General features: G+C 32.3%; 1 long non-coding RNA gene across 1 annotated transcript; it reads left to right on the top strand.

The window, feature by feature from the left end:
* Nucleotides 1–9,411: 9,411 nt before the first annotated feature.
* On the top strand, nucleotides 9,412–11,854 carry LOC149577292 (uncharacterized). The gene is made up of 3 exons (XR_016362989.1): nucleotides 9,412–10,140; nucleotides 11,129–11,400; nucleotides 11,527–11,854. It is a non-coding gene; the product is annotated as an uncharacterized LOC149577292 (long non-coding RNA).
* Nucleotides 11,855–18,413: the final 6,559 nt, after the last annotated feature.

Raw genomic sequence — 18,413 nt, 5'->3', positions numbered from 1 at the left:
ATAAGATTGACAACAAACACATAAACTTGACAGCTAACTAAAACTTATAGACACCTAACTCAACACATCTACAAAAAGAACTTGATTCAAACTAAAACTCTTTGACTCACACCTAAACTAAACTTGTGCTGCCAACAACTCAACAAGGTTTGCCACATGTTCAACAATTATTATTGACTACGGTTGGAACATTAACTCCAACAATAAGTAATCACTCCTTACTATTCATCGACATAATTGAGAGGTGTAAGTTTAGTAGAAGAAAAATGATTTTTCAGTTAATGTTCATTCCACTAAAATTTAAGAGAAATATAATTTAGATTCATTTACATCGAATTAGAATTGAAGCAATAAAATAATAAAAAATATAAAAGAAATTTTAAAATTTAAAATCACAAGGCTAAATGCGGTGTCTTATATGAAATGACAATGACAAAACTATTAAGCATTCAGATTCTGTTCAATTGATGAGAGAAATCTTAGAATCATTCACAAAGTAGAAAACATAAAGTTTTAGCTTTATTTGTTATAATATGATCATCCATAGCTAATTAAAATCATGGTTTATTTTACTTACTCATATTTGCAAAATTTTCAAAAAAAATACCTTTATATTTTAAAACAAAACATACACTAGTGCTTGCATTGAGAGAAGGTGCAAGGGTACAAGCCATAGATGCATAAGGTCAATCATTTTGGAAACATATATGCAAGTTGTCATAGACGAATCTTCTATTAATTAAGACATAGTTTTGATTTGTTGCATGTGAGATAGTATTCGTATTCCTTAATGAAGAATGAATTTGGATATTTATTTTCATATTTTGTTTCTATTTTTGTTTTGGGTGCTATGATAAAAATAGATCTTAGCGACTTTGTATCTCTCTTTTAAATATATCCTTAAGTTTTGGTTGCATTGCAAAATTTAACTCCTTTTTCTCTAATAAACTACTACTAAATTACAATAGTTTAGAATTAATTTTATTTATTTAAGATAATTACATGTTTTTCCAATATTACCTACTTTTATTGTAGAATGATGTTTAAAATCTATAGCCAAATATAAAAATATATAAAGCTAAACAATAATTTAAAAAAAAATTAAATTAAATAATCGGTAGATCAAAAAGAAATGTACAATATCAAAAGAGGGGAGGCGAACCTCAACCTCCTAGTTCAACTGGTAATCCATGATCAGTCAACTAGCACAATATGTAATAGTTTTAGCGAGATTACAAAAAGAGAAATTAGACAAGCTAATCCAATTCATATCATCACGATCATCAATCCACGTAGTCCATCCCAACTCTCCTTCCATCCAAACAACTTTCTTCCGCTCAAGAATATGAGCAAAGAACTCAAGTCTATCAGAGGTGTGGAAGCCTACTTTTCATAAGAGGTGTGCATTTTTGTAGAACTTTAATTTCAAGGCAGACATATTAACACTAAGAAACCATTTGGTCAAAAGATTGCAATAAACCATTGTTATTTTATTTTTTGTCATTTAGTGCTTAAATTGGATTTTATCTTTATGCAATACTTGACAAACTCTAGAAGAGAGACTCAATGGAAAATTGCTTGAAAAAATGAAAGCAAAAGTAGGTGATGAAAACTGTAGAAAAATTTAAGATACTCATTTTTAAAATTTTGGGAAGGGCAAAGAATTGCACCTTCAGGTTTCAAAAACTTGTGCCCAATCTTAGTGAACTCTGCAACTTTGATTCATTTTCCCATTTTGAACATAGTATATTTATTGGGAGTTCTTTATTAACTTTCTTGCTTGCATGCCAGAGACACAATACACAAATATGTTTTCTTTTGTTGGATTATTTTTAGAGTTAGTTGAGTTGGGATATTTATAAATTAATGTGGACAATATTTTGGTGACTGCGTATTAGATCATATTATGAAGAGGCGTTATAAAAACTACAGGTGTAAAAACAACCCAAGATAACAAAGATCTTATTATAACTATATAAACATTTTAGAATGAAACAAAAAAGAGTATTCTAATTACAACATCACACAAATCTTATTATATATTCCCATCTAGAAATAATTCAAGAAAAATGGATAGACAAATACGGTGTAGGAAGAGAGAATACTATAGATATATAACAAACTCCAATAGTTGTTATCCTTTGCGAAACGTGTTGTAGGGAATCGAGGGAGAAATATATGATGCATTGCAAAATTGTAGTAATAGTTGACCATACTACAATAATTGCAAATTTATCTAAAGACGAGATAGAAGGAAGACCGCGAGGACATGAAGTGACACATAAGGCCAGTATCATGCACAAGAAAGTTATAGCCAACTTGTCACCTAGCCTAGAATAGTCCCCATTAGAATGTTCCCATTAGTAAAATATTTAAGAGAACTCTGAAAAAAATCCAAGTCTTCCCCTTGGTAAGATAAACTTTTTATTTTTCTATTTAAATGTCATCGTATTTAATGCTTAGAATCAATGTGTCAACAATGTACAAATTACCACTGAGCACATATAAATGCTTGGATTTGTATTCCTTTGCATAGAATACAAATAAGGACAAGGTCACAATTTTTGTTAGAAAATAATTAATGTGAATAACATTTATTTTTAATAAAAATGTGAAGCCAAATGAATTTAGGGTTAAATCCAATAGTGTTTGATATTCTAATAGTAGTTTGGTCTTATAATGTGTTATGAACCTTTAGATTCAACAAGAGCTCTAGAAGAGCTTGAGTCCTTTCCTTGTTCTATTAGTAATTCATATGTAGAAATAAAGAGGTAGAATAGTTGAGGCAAAATTATTGTAGAATAAATATTGGAAAAATAGAACAACAGAAACAAAATAGAGAAAGAAGGAACTTCCAGCTTATTATTCTTGAATAATGGGTGCATATTTATACAATAGCTTGACCCAAAAACATTCCTAAATGACTGCTAATAAGATTGACAACAAACACATAAACTTGAAAGCTAACTAAAACTTATGGACACCTAACTCAACACATCTACAAAAAGAACTTGATTAAAACTAAAACTCTTTGACTCACACCTAAACTAAACTTGTGCTGCCAACAACTCAACAAGGTTTGCCACATGTGCAACAATTATTATTGACTACGGTTGGAACATTAACTCCAACAATAAGTAATCACTCCTTACTATTCATCGACATAATTGAGAGGTGTAAGTTTAGTAGAAGAAAACTGATTTTTCAGTTAATGTTCATTCCACTAAAATTTAAGAGAAATATAATTTAGATTCATTTACATCGAATTAGAATTGAAACAATAAAATAATAAAAAATATAAAAGAAATTTTAAAATTTAAAATCACAAGGCTAAATGTGGTGTCTTATATGAAATGACAATGACAAAACTATTAAGCATTCAGATTCTATTCAATTGATGAGAGAAATTTTAGAATCATTCACAAAGTAGAAAACATAAAGTTTTAGCTTTATTTGTTATATTATGATCATCGATAGCTAATTCAAATCATGGTTTATTTTACTTACTCATATTTGCAAAATTTTCAAAAAAATTACCTTTATATTTTAAAACAAAACATACACTAGTGCTTGCATTGAGAGAAGGTGCAAGGGTATAAGCCATAGATGCATAAGGTCAATCATTTTGGAAACATATATGCAAGTTGTCATAGACGAATCTTCTATTAACTAAGACATAGTTTTGATTTGTTGCATGTGAGATAGTATTCGTATTCCTTAATGAAGAATGAATTTGGATATTTATTTTCATATTTTGTTTTTATTCTTGTTTTGGGTGCTATGATAAAAATAGATCTTAGCAACTTTGTATCTCTCTTTTAAATATATCCTTAAGTTTTGGTTGCATTGCAAAATTTAACTCATTTTTCTCTAATAAACTACTACTAAATTACAATAGTTTAGAATTAATTTTATTTATTTAAGATAATTACATGTTTTTCCAATATTACCTATTTTTATTGTAGAATGATGTTTAAAATCTATAGCCAAATATTAAAATATATAAAGCTAAACAATAATTTAAAAAAAAAAAAAATTAAATAATCGGTAGATCAAAAAGAAATGTACAATATCAAAAGAGGGGAGGCGAACCTCAACCTCCTAGTTCAACTGGTAATCCATGATCAGTCAACTAGCACAATATGTAGTAGTTTTAGCGAGATTACAAAAAGAGAAATTAGATAAGCTAATCCAATTCATATCATCACGATCATCAATCCACGCAGTCCATCCTAGCTCTCCTTCCATCCAAACAACTTTCTTCCGCTCAAGAATATGAGCAAAGAACTCAAGTCTATCAGAAAAATGGCCTCTAGTATCTCGCATCTCCTTAATCAGCCACGTAAGGGCTTCTTCAAAAGAAGCCCGCTCGTCAATAATGCTAGCTCATTCCAGCCCATGTTTCATTTCGTAGATGAACATAGTAGCGTGCCCATCACGGAAAAATCTTTTTAGCTTGTCCTTCTCAAGTTTCATAATGCAACACACCTGCGAGATAATCTTAAAGCGTATGAGTTTTAATTGAAACAAAGTAAGGGATCTACCAACATCTTGGAATTTGTCCTCATTTCTACTTTTCCAAATAAACCAAAGAATATGAGAAGAGAGAATATTCTAAAAAAAGTTAGCATCCTTCTTGAGACCAGATATGTTTCCAAGAATAGTATCTAGCACAGAGACATGATTAGTTATAGATATTCCAAAAAAATTCCATATAATCCTAGCAAAATGACAAGTAAAGAAGATATGTCTTAAATTTTCAAGAACCCTGCAAATAGAACAAGAGTCAGTATCACCAGCCTGAATTTTAACGGGAAGTCTATCAAGAAGAAGCTGCCATTTAAAATGTAAGATTTTGGGAGGAATATGAGACATCCAAAATTTGTCAAGGATTTTGTGCCATTCAAGAGAGTCCAATTTTATATACCAGGTGGTATTCAGGTGTGATAAGATAGAGTGATCTTTATTAAGCACCTTATATATATCTTTGGCTTTGATTTTATGTAAGAGGGATCCATCATCCCAATGAAAATATAAGAATCTGTGGGAATCCACATCACATCTACGAGGAAGATTGAGGGGGTGACAAGCATTAACTATCATATTATAGGTACATTTATGAGAGTCAAGAAGGTTAACCTTAAGCCTAATATCCTGCCAACTCGCAAGGTTGTCCTTCTCCAAAATATCAATAAAGCTCTTGATACCAAGGTTGTTCCAATGTTTTGCAGAACACCCTTGAGTCAAGGCAAGAGGCTTGCCATTATGTTGCAGATTCCACCAGATAGAGCTCTCACCATGGATAGAATTATTGCTATCGAAGTTAGAATTATAGATAAAGCCCCTCACCAACTCCCAAGCCTTCCAGATAGACTTAAAAACCATGGAGCCTTGAACAGAAACAGGGAATGTCCCAACAACAAGGTCAGCAAAGGGAAGGTTCTTCCAATACTTGGCTTGCTTAGGAAATCTAGATTGAATATTGTTTCTAAGAAGAATTTTCCAAGGCTCATGACCATCAAGAGCCTGAAAAATCCACTTAGCAGCAAGAGAGACCCCTTGAATCCGAAGGTCTCTAAGGCCTAAACCACCTGACTTCTTATCAATGTGACACCAGCTCCATCTAACAACATGTTTCTTCCTATGACCTTTACCATCAGACCATAGGAATCTCCTAATAGCCTTCTGAATTTCAAACAGTTGGTAATTACTAAACATCCAAACAGAAGAATAGTATATACTATAGGAAGACAAGATTTTTTGGCACACCTGCACTCTACCAGCAAGTGAAAGCACCCTATTATCCCACTTGTAGAGTTTCTTAATAATTTTATCCTTAACCCAAATCCACATGTCTTTGAGTGATGGGGAGATGGAAAAAGGAACCCCCAAATATCTAACAATCTTATGAGGTCCGCCCCATGAGTAACCAAATTGGAGAAACCAATCTGGAGATTCCTCTTTCCATCCAAGCATGATAGATTTGGACTTAGGTATACGAGCACCAGAGATGGTTTCAAACAGCTCGAGTTTCAGATTAAGATGCTGAACATTAAGACAAGATAGTTCAAGGAAGAGAGAGGTATCATCAGCAAATTGGATATTAAGAAGCTCAGAATTGTCAGGCAAGGAAATCCCATTAACTTTGGGAGAGATAGTATCATCTCTGAGGATATAGTACAAGGCATCAGAAGCAATAACAAAAAGAGCAGGAGCAAGAGGACATCCTTGTCGAATGGATCGAGACAAGGGTATAGGATTAGATAAAAATCCATTGATTTCAATTCTAGCAGAGGAATCCTTAAGGAGCACTTGAACATATCTAACAAATTCATCAGGGAATCCAAAGGCCTAAAGAACAAAGCTAAATTATAAAGATATTAAACAAGTTTTAATAAAACAATAAAGATAAAAAATAAGTTATAATAATCTTCATTTTTACTACCTATGAAACTAATATTTTATTTTTATATCACCATTAAAATATCATAGATTCCAATAATTACACTGTAAATAATTATATGCATTCCTCTATGTTGCACACACTTATGTGCATATTAAGAGTAGTTCTCTACAAACAATAATAATTTACCAAACACTCAAATTTTCAACATATTTCTATATCTCAATTTTCCCATTTCCAAACACGTTGAATTGTATTATAAGAATAAAAAATATGATAGAATTCTTATTTAAAATTGAAAATATAGTCATATAATACAAAAATATGATGAAAATCTTATTTAAAACTGAAAATATAGTCATACAATACAAAAATATGATAAAATTCTTATTTAAAACTGAAAATATAGTCATTTCAAAAATATTTTATTATATATTTCATTATACAAATATTCATTTTTCTCAAGTTTTTACTTTTTAAAATTGTGCTAGCAACTAAAAAAATGGGGTAGGCTAATTATACGTATCATTGCTTGCGGGTAGGTGCTAGGTGGTACTTTCCACATTGATTTACACGCCTCATCTATAATAGTTTCACATGCATGCATAGTAGCTTAGCAATGTGATAGAAATTTCACCAGTTTTTTTGAACTTGAAGACTTTGTCAGCTACTTGACCAAAATGCTTTGTTTCCTACTCGATTATATTGCATTTTGCTTGATATTTTTTAATATAAATATCCCGATTTCACGTCAATCTTGGTCCTCCTAAGCTAATTCCTCTCTATTAAAACTTTTCTGGACAATGCTCTAAGAATATCTCTTTTTGGATCTTCAAATAAGTAGTCCCAAGCCTTCAGGTTATTTCTTTGATTCTTCAATAAAAAAAAATTAGGCTCATTTTAGGCCTTTGATTGTACCCTTAAGTTGTCATGCTACTTGGTACTCACCCCACTCTATCGCTCCAAATGGTCCAACTATCTCTAAATTTTTTTTTCTAAAAACTTAAATAGTGATTCATTAAAATATTAATCATCATCAAATTATTTTTGACCTATAAATTTCATTCCATTCAATTTAGGGAACACTATAAATACACAAAATGATCTACCAAAGGGGACAATAAATCAGTATAACTCCAAAATCCATGGTCGTGACCAATATCCTCTAAAGCCTGGGTGAATATGGAAGCTTTGGAATAGAGTCTAGAGAACCATTAGAGCTTAAAAAAAAGTTAACTAAAAAATTCAAAATGTGAAATCCCTCAAATTTTGGAAATCTTTTCCTAATCAAGTCCAAAATGTAAAAATCCTACATTTTTTTTGGGTACAATAGTTGCTCTGGCCATGGCTACATTGGCTAAGTATATGAGTGTGAAACAGAAAAATTTTAAACTCCTTTGGGCTAAAGGTCGGTATGTGAGATTTCCTTATTTGGTTGACTAGCTCAAACACCATTATCCCTACGAAGATTCTAACCACGCCTCATATAAAATTGTACATAAGTTTTAGATTGAAGACTTTCAAAGGAAAAACATGTTGTTGAAGCTTTTTAAGACAAACAACATAATCTACTGGAGATATCATCTAATTGCCAAAATTGAGATACTTAGATCAAAGATTTTTACAGGGTGGTAGGTTATTGGATATCTTCCATGTTAATTGCATAAATACAAATATGTAGCAATCCTTGTACGAAATATGTGCGTATGTTTAGGTGTCACTTAGGTTGGGCTATGCTTACATTTTCTCGACTTTGTATCCCTCTTTCCTGGGCAACAATGGTCCACATAGTGGTTTATATATGTAGGGGACAAAAGGGTTTCATGGAAGAAGCTCATTCAAGCAACCCCAAGGTTGTGAAAAGGTGTGATGGTAACTTCTATATTGGGGATGTAGTGATATTTGGTGCAAATTCTCTAATTTTGGCTATAATGTTTGTATTTTTGAAATTAGTAGGTGTTTTAAGGTTTGGATTTAAAGAGGAATTCAGGGTTCTTTTGGGAGGAGGGATTGTTTATTCCATTATTTTTGTCCATGCCATGATTGTTTGCAATTTGGCCATAATTGCTTATAATGGAAGACTACAATATATGAGATTGAAGCTTTGGGAGTAATTTAGAAAGGAGAAAAGTTTAATGGTGAAAATATGAAGACAAATTTCCAACTATGCGTGTTTTTATATTTAATTTCTGGCTATGGTTTTTGTTGATATTTGGTCATTTAGCGGCTATAATTTTTGTTGTTGTTGCAAAGAGTGCTCTGTATGTGGCAACCATGGTGTATCTAGCTCTAAGAAGACTAGAAGTACTAGATTCACCAATGAAGGAAAAATTTAAGAACATGGTTAACCATTGTGCTCATGGGGCCGTGAGAGTGAGACGATGAACTGAGGAAGTTTCTATAGATTAATTTAAAGTAATTTTTAGTATTAATAAATTAATTTTACCCATGAGAGAATGCAAGCAACCAATCAAAAATAAAGAATTAATGTTAAAAAATTAATTTTAAAATAAATCATTTAAAAACTTTAATAGTAAAATGACTTTAGCTATAAAAATTAATATTAGAGCACCACTAGGCATGACTCGCTTGGGACTTCTCATAATAGAAACACCTATAACATAAAAACATATAGTTGGTATCATAGCCTATTAAAAGACTTTACTAAATCCAAAATTACTAATTTTCGATGGTCCAAATATACATTGATATATCATTTACAATTGTCGGCAACGACTAAGCGGAACATAGACAGAATCGTGTGAAAATCATATTGTGGAAATATGCGCAAAAAAGATATTTTAATATTCTTTTCCACCTTATAATGCCAAGTGCTTTACAACTGGGAAGCTTTTGCGTGCTCCACGCAACTACACCTGACAGAGAGATGAGACGATGACGTGTCAAAGCGATCTCCGTCGATGCTCCCTCTATTTCAGGTGAATCTGAACCGTTCATTTCTACCCTAATTTTCCTTAAATTGCAGGCTCAGGGTAGCAATTAGAATCGTCGTTCAACTCTTTCATTGCATCTGCTAGGGTTGCGATCTTCAGTGTAAAGGGTTGCTGCTTCATCTGTAGTAGCAGGCTATGGTTTTAATGGCGGCTCCTGTGCTTCTGTTCGTCTGTACAGAAGGCTTTATGGTGAAAAACCTGGCGGCTGAAGGCTTTGGCGTCAAATTATCGGCTGTCTGTAACACGCAGCGATCAAGTATATGGTTTCATGGTTGTAATCATTTTTTCTTGTCAGATCTGTTGATCAGAAGGTTTCCACAGATCTGGACTGTTCTAAGAGGTCTGATCTAATAGATCTGGGCCGATCCAACAGATCTAGACGGATCCTGCAGATCTGGAAGCGATTCGCACTCTAATCTTTATTTGAGGCTGTGATTTACCTTATATCCTTTCTGAAGGAGGAAATATGTCAGATCTGTGTAAATATCAACTGGTTTGAAGAGATTTTGGAGTGTATATGGCGTTGCCTTTGCAGGTGCGCTTGCAGGCAGGCCATGCAATCTTAATATAAACTATTTTTTTTGGTTTTGGGGAGGGGTGAAGCCCTTCCCCAGCCTGCGTGCCGTTTTTTGGCCGGGGCTTTGTTTTGTTGCGTGGTTTGTGTTTTGTGTGCTTCGTTTTTTGAGATGGATGCTTGATTATGCTTCTCTAATGGTGATAACAAAGAAACTACAAACGACCCAACTGAAGGCACACTGTCGTCGCATTCTTACAACGGATCAGGTACGTTGTCTGGCACAAATTTTAGGCGTAGCTGTTCATTTCTTCCCTTTCTATTAACTTCTGAATTAACCAAGGCATTCAAGGTATAATTTACATTATTCTAAAGGAAGGATTTATTTTATTTGAGACGTAAGGGTCAAAAAAAGTTTGAAGGGCACCGATCCTTGCTACCATGCAGAGGACATGGCATATAGTAATAAATCGTTAAATTTAATGTTTAATATACATATAGAAGTTGTTTCCTCAGATTTTCATAAATTGAACTCGTCATCGATAGTCTGAAAGTTTCAATTATATCATATAATGGTCTCATCAAGGGTGTAATTGCTTTTACAGGTTTACAATATATCATATGCCAAAGTTTCTTTTGCCTGTTTATTAAGGGTTACGATAAATTAAGAAATGCGATGTATAAGTTATGAGTACCAACGTAATACTTATTATGGTGGAAATTAACATATTTCGAAAAATCTATCGTTTATAAGAAGTGTTCGCATGAAGTTCTTTTAAATATATATAATATTCCACACATGATGCATATTCCTTTCAACAAGTTTTGAGTAGCAACATAAAGCTAGAAGAATGTTATGATTAATTTTCATATTTCTAAGTAATTTATTTGTAAATATCATTGTATATGTGTGGAGCTTCAAATATTTCGTAACATTGTCTTTAATAGAATTAGTCTCCTCAGCTCGATAATGTTCTATTCGGTCGGAATTTAATACTACCGATGTCCATATAGAGCTTCTACTGAATCAATTGTAAGTATCATGTAATTATTTTGAGTCTGTAACCGGCGATCGAGAAACTGGTTGTTTAGCTGGAGTTTGAACGCCAAACATACTGTATTGTTATGTATGACTAGCGTTTATACCCCAAAAACACTGTAATGTCATTTATGACTAGTGCATAGATACATTCTTGTATATTTTGTGTATTGCCCCTTATTTAAACGCATTCTCATGTATTCATCTGAGGAGCTTAGGTCAAATCCCGGCTTCTTCTGCACAAGGCAATCGTGTACTTCGGAGGTTGCAGCATCCTGATGTAACATGTGACATAGGCTTTACACAGATATTGAAGTAAGCGTTATGGCTATTGTTGGCCTCTTATAACGAAGAGTTGGTCCAAGTCTATTCCAGAGGTTGACATGTAGCGGAGGAGCTAGGAAGCTGAATGGTTTAATGCTGGATATGTGGCAAAAGATGTTCAAGTGACATTATTATTGCAAAGGGTTCGTATTATTTTTCTACAGAGGTTAGTATGTAGGGGATGGATGAGCTAGGTATCTGAATGACACACAGTTGATGTTTTAGGACAAAATATTTGTGCATTTGACATTAAATATTGCAGAGATTTGATGTACAAACAATTATATTGCAGAGATTTGGTGTACAACTTGCTCAACTGGGAAGTCGACTTATAGGCGGTGGAAGTGCGAAAAACAGGAGAGCAGCAACAGTTCTGTTTTGAGCAAAGTTCACAAAAGGCCTACTGCAGATGCAGATATGTGTACGGCTGAACTGGGTAGCTGAGCAATGGAGGAGATTCGTCAGTCAATAAATAGCGGGCAGACAGAGTCCGGTGATGGTTGCGGCCTGAATCCACTGGAAAGTTTGTATGTAACCTGTGAGTTATGACTACGAGTTACTTGTTTATGTTTTGTAAGTTTCCTTAAGTTTTATGAGTTACTTGGAGTGATTTTTTATTATGTATCACTAAGACGGCTAAGTTTTATTACTGGTTTGTTGTTCATCATATCATATTTCTCGACTAAAAGTCTGTAAGAATATTATGAAATAAAATAACTGATAAGGCAAATCTTTGGTGCAACTTTTAGTTAATCCTTGCTTTAGCACAGCAACCTGATGGCACCGACGGTTAAAGTAAATCAACGTTTTTTCTGGTGCTTCAACTCGGCAGTATGATTTTTCTTGGTTTGTTGTTCATCATATTTCTCGACCACAAAGTGCTGATTGTGAAATAAAATAGTAGCTGATAAGGCAAATTTTTGGTGCAAATTTTAGTTAATCCTAATCCTTGCTTTAGCACAGCCAGCATGATGGCTCTGAATGTTGAAGGTAATCAAAGTTCTCGTGCTTTAACTTAGCAGTCTGATTGCTACATAAATGAAAGTTTCAAATATCCATGTACGGGCAATTGTTTTGTTTTCCCTCTGCATTGTTCTTGTTTGCTTTTGTATTGACGTCGCGTCAACCTCTCATCTTGTCTAAAGACGTATTTGGTCTATCAAATTAGCATTGGGTTTGATCCAAGGCCTATTCCTATCAGGGCCAGGGCTTTTGGGTTTTTGGCCTTACGCATTATTTATTTATTTGTAGCGGGGACTCTTTTATAAGCCATTTAGGCTTTTTTATGGATTCAGGCTTTTTTGGCTTTTTTGCTTTACGCATTATTTATTTGTAGTGGGGACTCTTTATTCAGGCTTTTATGTTTTCAACATGATTAAATTGATTTAATTCTGGTGCATTTGTTTTGTTACTCAATTTCAATTTTACAAGCCATTCAGACATTTGATCAGCTTGCTTTATTTTTGATGGTGGCTGGTTACTATTGATTTTCAATTTTGCTAGACGTTCACTTTCAACAGCTGATCAATTATTGAAAACAATTGAATGAGCAATATTTGCTAGGGCGTTTTTTATGTTCTTGGCCTGCGCGCATCATTTGTGTCAATGTTAATCTTCCTAATAAGAACAAGAAGAATTTGTCAAATACTATGCGCTGTACCCGATAGTGTGATTTTTTTGCATTGACCCCTTTGTATCACACTTCTGGTGATACAGTCGAATTCGGAAGTTGATATTTAACAAGATCATGTTCATGTAATGATATGTGCTATCCTGATTCGACTGCCCTGTCTTATTAGGTTTTGTTTTCCAAGTGAGTGGTTTGACGTGTCTTTTCCTTGGAGTTGATATTGGCTGAAATGTCAATGTAACTTCTGGCAACAACTTCTCTTTTATTATTAATTATAATCAAATTCCTTGGCCTTTGTTTTTAATTTTCCTCTGCGTTTTTTACTCTGTATTACAAACCTTTTCCTGGCATTATCTTCTGTATTATTTCCAAGTCTCCATGCTGCTGTAGATGAGTTTTTGAAAGCGTTATTACTCTGATTTCCTACTAGATTTATATTTAATATAAAAATTAATTTGTAGTTTAGATTTGGATATTTTTGAAACATTAAAAACAGCTAAATAAATGGATATTCGGATATTAGCTGTTTATTTTAAGTTTAGGTGAAACATTAAACTTTATAATTAAACATATATCAAATCCTAAATGTGAAACGTGTGATACCATCTTTTTTGACTCTGTTGTGCTACTAATACGAAATCAAATGATTGGAACTCGTCCTTGTGGACATTTTTGTTGTTCCATTTATGTGAATTACGTTATTGAATTGAAACCCATCTCTTTGTGGATGTGGATCACATTATGGTAACCCAAGTCTTTATTGGTGTAATGTTTTATCTCATTATAGATCCTTAGACGTTTGTTGTTGTACGTTAGTGATCCTTGGATCTTTATGATTTGAAAAGTGATAATTACATTAAAAGAGATTGTAGTTTCTACGTTTTCATTAGCAAAATCCTACATCTAGGCCCAACTAAAGAAAATGGGTAGGCTCAGCTAAAGAAAATGATGACGAAACTAAACTACTGGGCATACCCGTGGTGATGTTAGCGGCTAAGCATGGCATCCTTAGATTCGTTGATCATTATACGACCTTTTTATATCGACCTTTTCCTTCTTTAAACCTAGAATGTGAGGTGGCATTGTTTTTGGAGCTAAAACACTGCATCCATTTCATGATTTTGCTCGGTGTTGCTTTCCTTTTCCTCTGAAACATGAAATCTTGCATCTCCGTCCACGTCGCCCTCGCCGCTTAAGAGTTAACAGTGAAAGGTTGCGCTCCCTCAGGTTGCCTTCAATTTGTCTCCAGCGACACTATGTTGTGTGAAAACCAGCCTCGACTTTCCCTATAATAGGAATGAGAAGTCTACATTTGTTCTTGGAGGAAATGCCCAAATACCCCTTCAATAAACCGCTTTCTAAACAATTGACACAAGATTATGAGAAAGTTCTTATCGGCACGAATTACCTTTGCTAACCTTTGAGAAAGTTCTTTTCACCACATACTTCTAGTATGTTTTTATGTGGCAATCAATCAATTGAAAATAAGCGTCATTTTCACTCTTATCGGTTTTGCTTTTCTCCCAATTGACACGGGATATCATTAGCACGAAACACCTCTCCCAACCTCCTTGGTGTGATTTCACCACATCTCACATAATCCTAGTGTACTCTTAACCAACCTTCTTATCTTATTCACATTAACAACGGTATCTCTTTGAACCAACCTTCCTATCCTAGTCACATTAACAACGTTCTTTTATCTCTTTGCTCCACCAAGGGTTTTATTAATCTTAAATCATATTATCATCTATTTTTTTTAATCCAACGAACCTACTTCTTGGTTGAGCATCCATACAACAAAGCCAAAGGTTTATCACTTGATATCTAGTGGTTTTGCCTTACTACCCAATCTCCCTTAATGAAGTGCTTCACATAACCCCAAATCGTTCAAATCGATTTGAAAACAGTAGATCCTTGAACTCTTCGCATTTGAGTGCTAACAGGGCAATAAACTAAATTATGTCTAGGCTTTACTATGACGTGGTCAGGACATGGCTAGATTATTCCTTACAATGTCCTTCCATGGTATTGTTCCTTGAACTCTAACATCGCATTTGAGTGCTAACAAGGCCATCAAACTAAATCATGTCTCGGCTTTACTATGACGTGGTCAGGACATGGCTAGATTATTCCTTACAATGTCCTTGGGCAATAAACTAAATTATGTCTAGGCTTTACTATGACGTGGTCAGGACATGGCTAGATTATTCCTTACAATGTCCTTGGGCAATAAACTAAATTATGTCTAGGCTTTACTATGACGTGGTCAGGACATGGCTAGATTATTCCTTACAATGTCCTTCCATGGTATTGTTCCTTGAACTCTAACATCGCATTTGAGTGCTAACAAGGCCATCAAACTAAATCATGTCTCGGCTTTACTATGACGTGGTCAGGGCATGGCTAGATTATTCCTTACAATGTCCTTCCATGGTTCGGTTCAGTTTCTTAAGATGCCTTAATATCCACTTAATAGCTAGGAAATCCCATGAATATTCAAATCAGTCATCCCAATTCCACTAATGTCTTTAGTCCTTGTGCACCACTCTCATGACACATCATGCCTTTTCTTACTTCCTTTACCATCAGACCATAAGCTAGGTAGCATAAAAGCATATAGAATATGAAGAAAGAATCTTTTGACAAATGTGGACCTTGCTTCCGAGAGAATGGAAATGGGAGATTCACTTAAACTTTCTTTCAAATTTTACACCCGCAATGGGAAAATTAAAATTGAATATGTATTCTCTGTTTAAAAGTTGTTATTGGAATGGCCCATTGCTATTCCACATTATCCTTTTCAACATATTACAATTATTTGGAATCTGTTTTCATTTTAGCACTTGATTTTGTCGTTTTCAAAATTGTAGTGGCCTTGTGGTCAAAGGTGGGGTTTATTGCATATGCCATTGTTGTGATAATCAACAATGGGATAACTTCTGAATTGCAGGATGAATGCAGGAGCTTGTCGTTCATCAATCTTGTTCCTAGATGCTTGCAATGCGTGCATCTCTATTCTCGTTGCTCTATAATTTCCCCTTTTGTCCTTCGTTGCTTTTACATCTTTTTTTTTGCAAAAAGCACCATTAATGGCAGTTAGATTTTGTGTCAATCACTCAAAACGCTTCTTTTATTGGGTTTGGGAAGGGCCCATTATGTTGCAATTGAGATAACAATGGTTAATAATATGGGCGTTCAATGTTTTTTTTGGGTTAATGTTATTGGATTTCACCATTAGAAGAATACGAGGGAGTAACATATTCCAATCAAATACCATGCGACCCAAACAAGAATGGGATTGCTCTTTTCCATTTTTATTCCTTTTCCATTTTTATTCTACTTTTTTGTTCTTATTCTAATTTGCACCATGCGACCCAAACAAGAATGGGATTGCTCTTTTTCATTCCTATTCCACATTTTTGTTCTTATTCTAATTTTTTATTCCTATGTCGACAAATTTTAATTTTTTATTCCTATGTTGACAAACAACAAATGGCCCCTGATTGAAGAAAAGGAAAGCCATTGTGGAGAAGAGTAAGAGACCATTTGATGGAATTTAGGAGTCTAAGGTGTCCAACATTATAACAATAAATTTCTTTCATATCATGTCATAAGCCTTCCCATAATCAATCAATCAACATACTGAGTTATTGTCCATACACTTTAGCTTACTCAAGAGCCTAACAAGAAGTTATCAAGCGCATCGATCATCCTAAATCTTTATGTTTGTAACTAATAATGTCTTTAATTTTTAATTATAATATGATAGTTATTACCATAGGAAAGTACTCATTTTTAATTATAATATGATAGTTATTATCATAGGAAAGTGCTCATTTTAAATTATATTATGATAGTTATTATCATAGGAAAGTACTCATTTTTAATTATATTATGATAGTTATTATCATAGGAAAGTATTCATTTTGAAGAAAATGGATAAATTAAACTAAAATCTTAAATGTTAGCCATTCTATTCTTAATTAGGATGATTTGAAGTTTACTAAAATATGGTGATATAGGGAAGAGGAAAGGAGTTGGTAGCAACTTGCGAAAACCAAATGTATTATACAATAAAATGAAAAGAAAGCAAAACCTATATATATATATATAATAATTAATTATAAACCTATATATATATATATATATATATATATATATATATATATATATATATATATATATATATATATATATATATATATAATGAGTAATGATAAAACTTGAAAATTTGTAAAAATAATTTAACACCTAAATTTATATAATAATTTTAACATGGAAATATATAAAATGTAGAGTTTACTAAAATAAATAAAATGAGAATGACGTATAAATATAAAATGTGTACCCCCTATTGTGTCGAAATTTACAAAGTTAATAAAATAACAATAAAAATTGAAATAAATTATTTTTTTATAAATAATAATAAAAATCGAAGAAAATATAATAATTATAAAAATTAAAAATTGGAGTAAATATAATAATTATAAAATGCAATGGGAAAGTATGCAAATAATAATTAAGTGTAAATATAATTAAATACCCACTAGTATTAAAAATGGGAAAATCATTTAGATATGTAAAATCATTGAGATATGTAAATACATTAAATTTGGTAAAAATGTAAATAAATACCGAGGTGTATTAAAATTGGGAAAATCATTTGAGATATGTAAATACATAGAACTTATAAAATTATGTGAGGCTTATTTCCTAGTATAAATTTATCTAAAGATAGTGTATAGACTACAAAATAATTATAATTATAATTTACAACATTTAAAAATATTTGTCTCCTTTATTTCCACTTGTTTATACTAATTAAGTTTTTTATTTTAATTTCATTAAAAAAATGATTTATATCTCCAAATATTTTGAAAGTATAATCTATTAAGGATGATATATATCTCCAAATATTTTAAAAGTATATTTTATTTATAATAAGATTTGAACTTAGATGGTTGTAAAAGTTAACATTAAATTTATTACACACTACCTTGTAGATGCTTATTAAATTTATTGCATTTATGTATTAAAATTGATAAAATTATATAATAATAATCAAATGTATATAAATAAGATGCAAAAAATTATAAAATTAAAAATTGTAAATAAATAATTATAAAATGCAATAAATTGTATGCAAATAATCAATATGTAGAATTATAGAGTAGGTAGTACTATTAAAATTGGGAAAAGTATATATGTAATATAAAATGTATATAAATAAGATGCAAAAAATTATAAAATTAAAAATTGTAAATAAATAATTATAAAATGTAATAAATTGTATGCAAATAATCAATATGTAGAATTATAGAGTAGGTAGTACTATTAAAATTGGGAAAAGTATAAATGTAATATAAAAATAAATTGTATGCAAATAATCATCACTTAGAAATATAAAATAGGTACTACTATTAAAATTGTGAAAGTATATATGCATTTCTCTATGAGCGAAGGGAAATAAAATTCTTTATGAGCGAAGGGAAAGGGCAATTCTTCATTACATGTAATGTGATTCTAGAAGTTAAGCAATAAAATAA

This window comes from Cupressus sempervirens, chromosome 1 (genome assembly GCF_028749045.1).
Source record: "Cupressus sempervirens isolate cs-2001-9-10 chromosome 1, ASM2874904v1, whole genome shotgun sequence".
NCBI classification, from domain to species: domain Eukaryota; kingdom Viridiplantae; phylum Streptophyta; class Pinopsida; order Cupressales; family Cupressaceae; genus Cupressus; species Cupressus sempervirens.
Note: the sequence above shows the minus strand (reverse complement) of the source record. Positions and strands in the feature narration are given on the sequence as shown.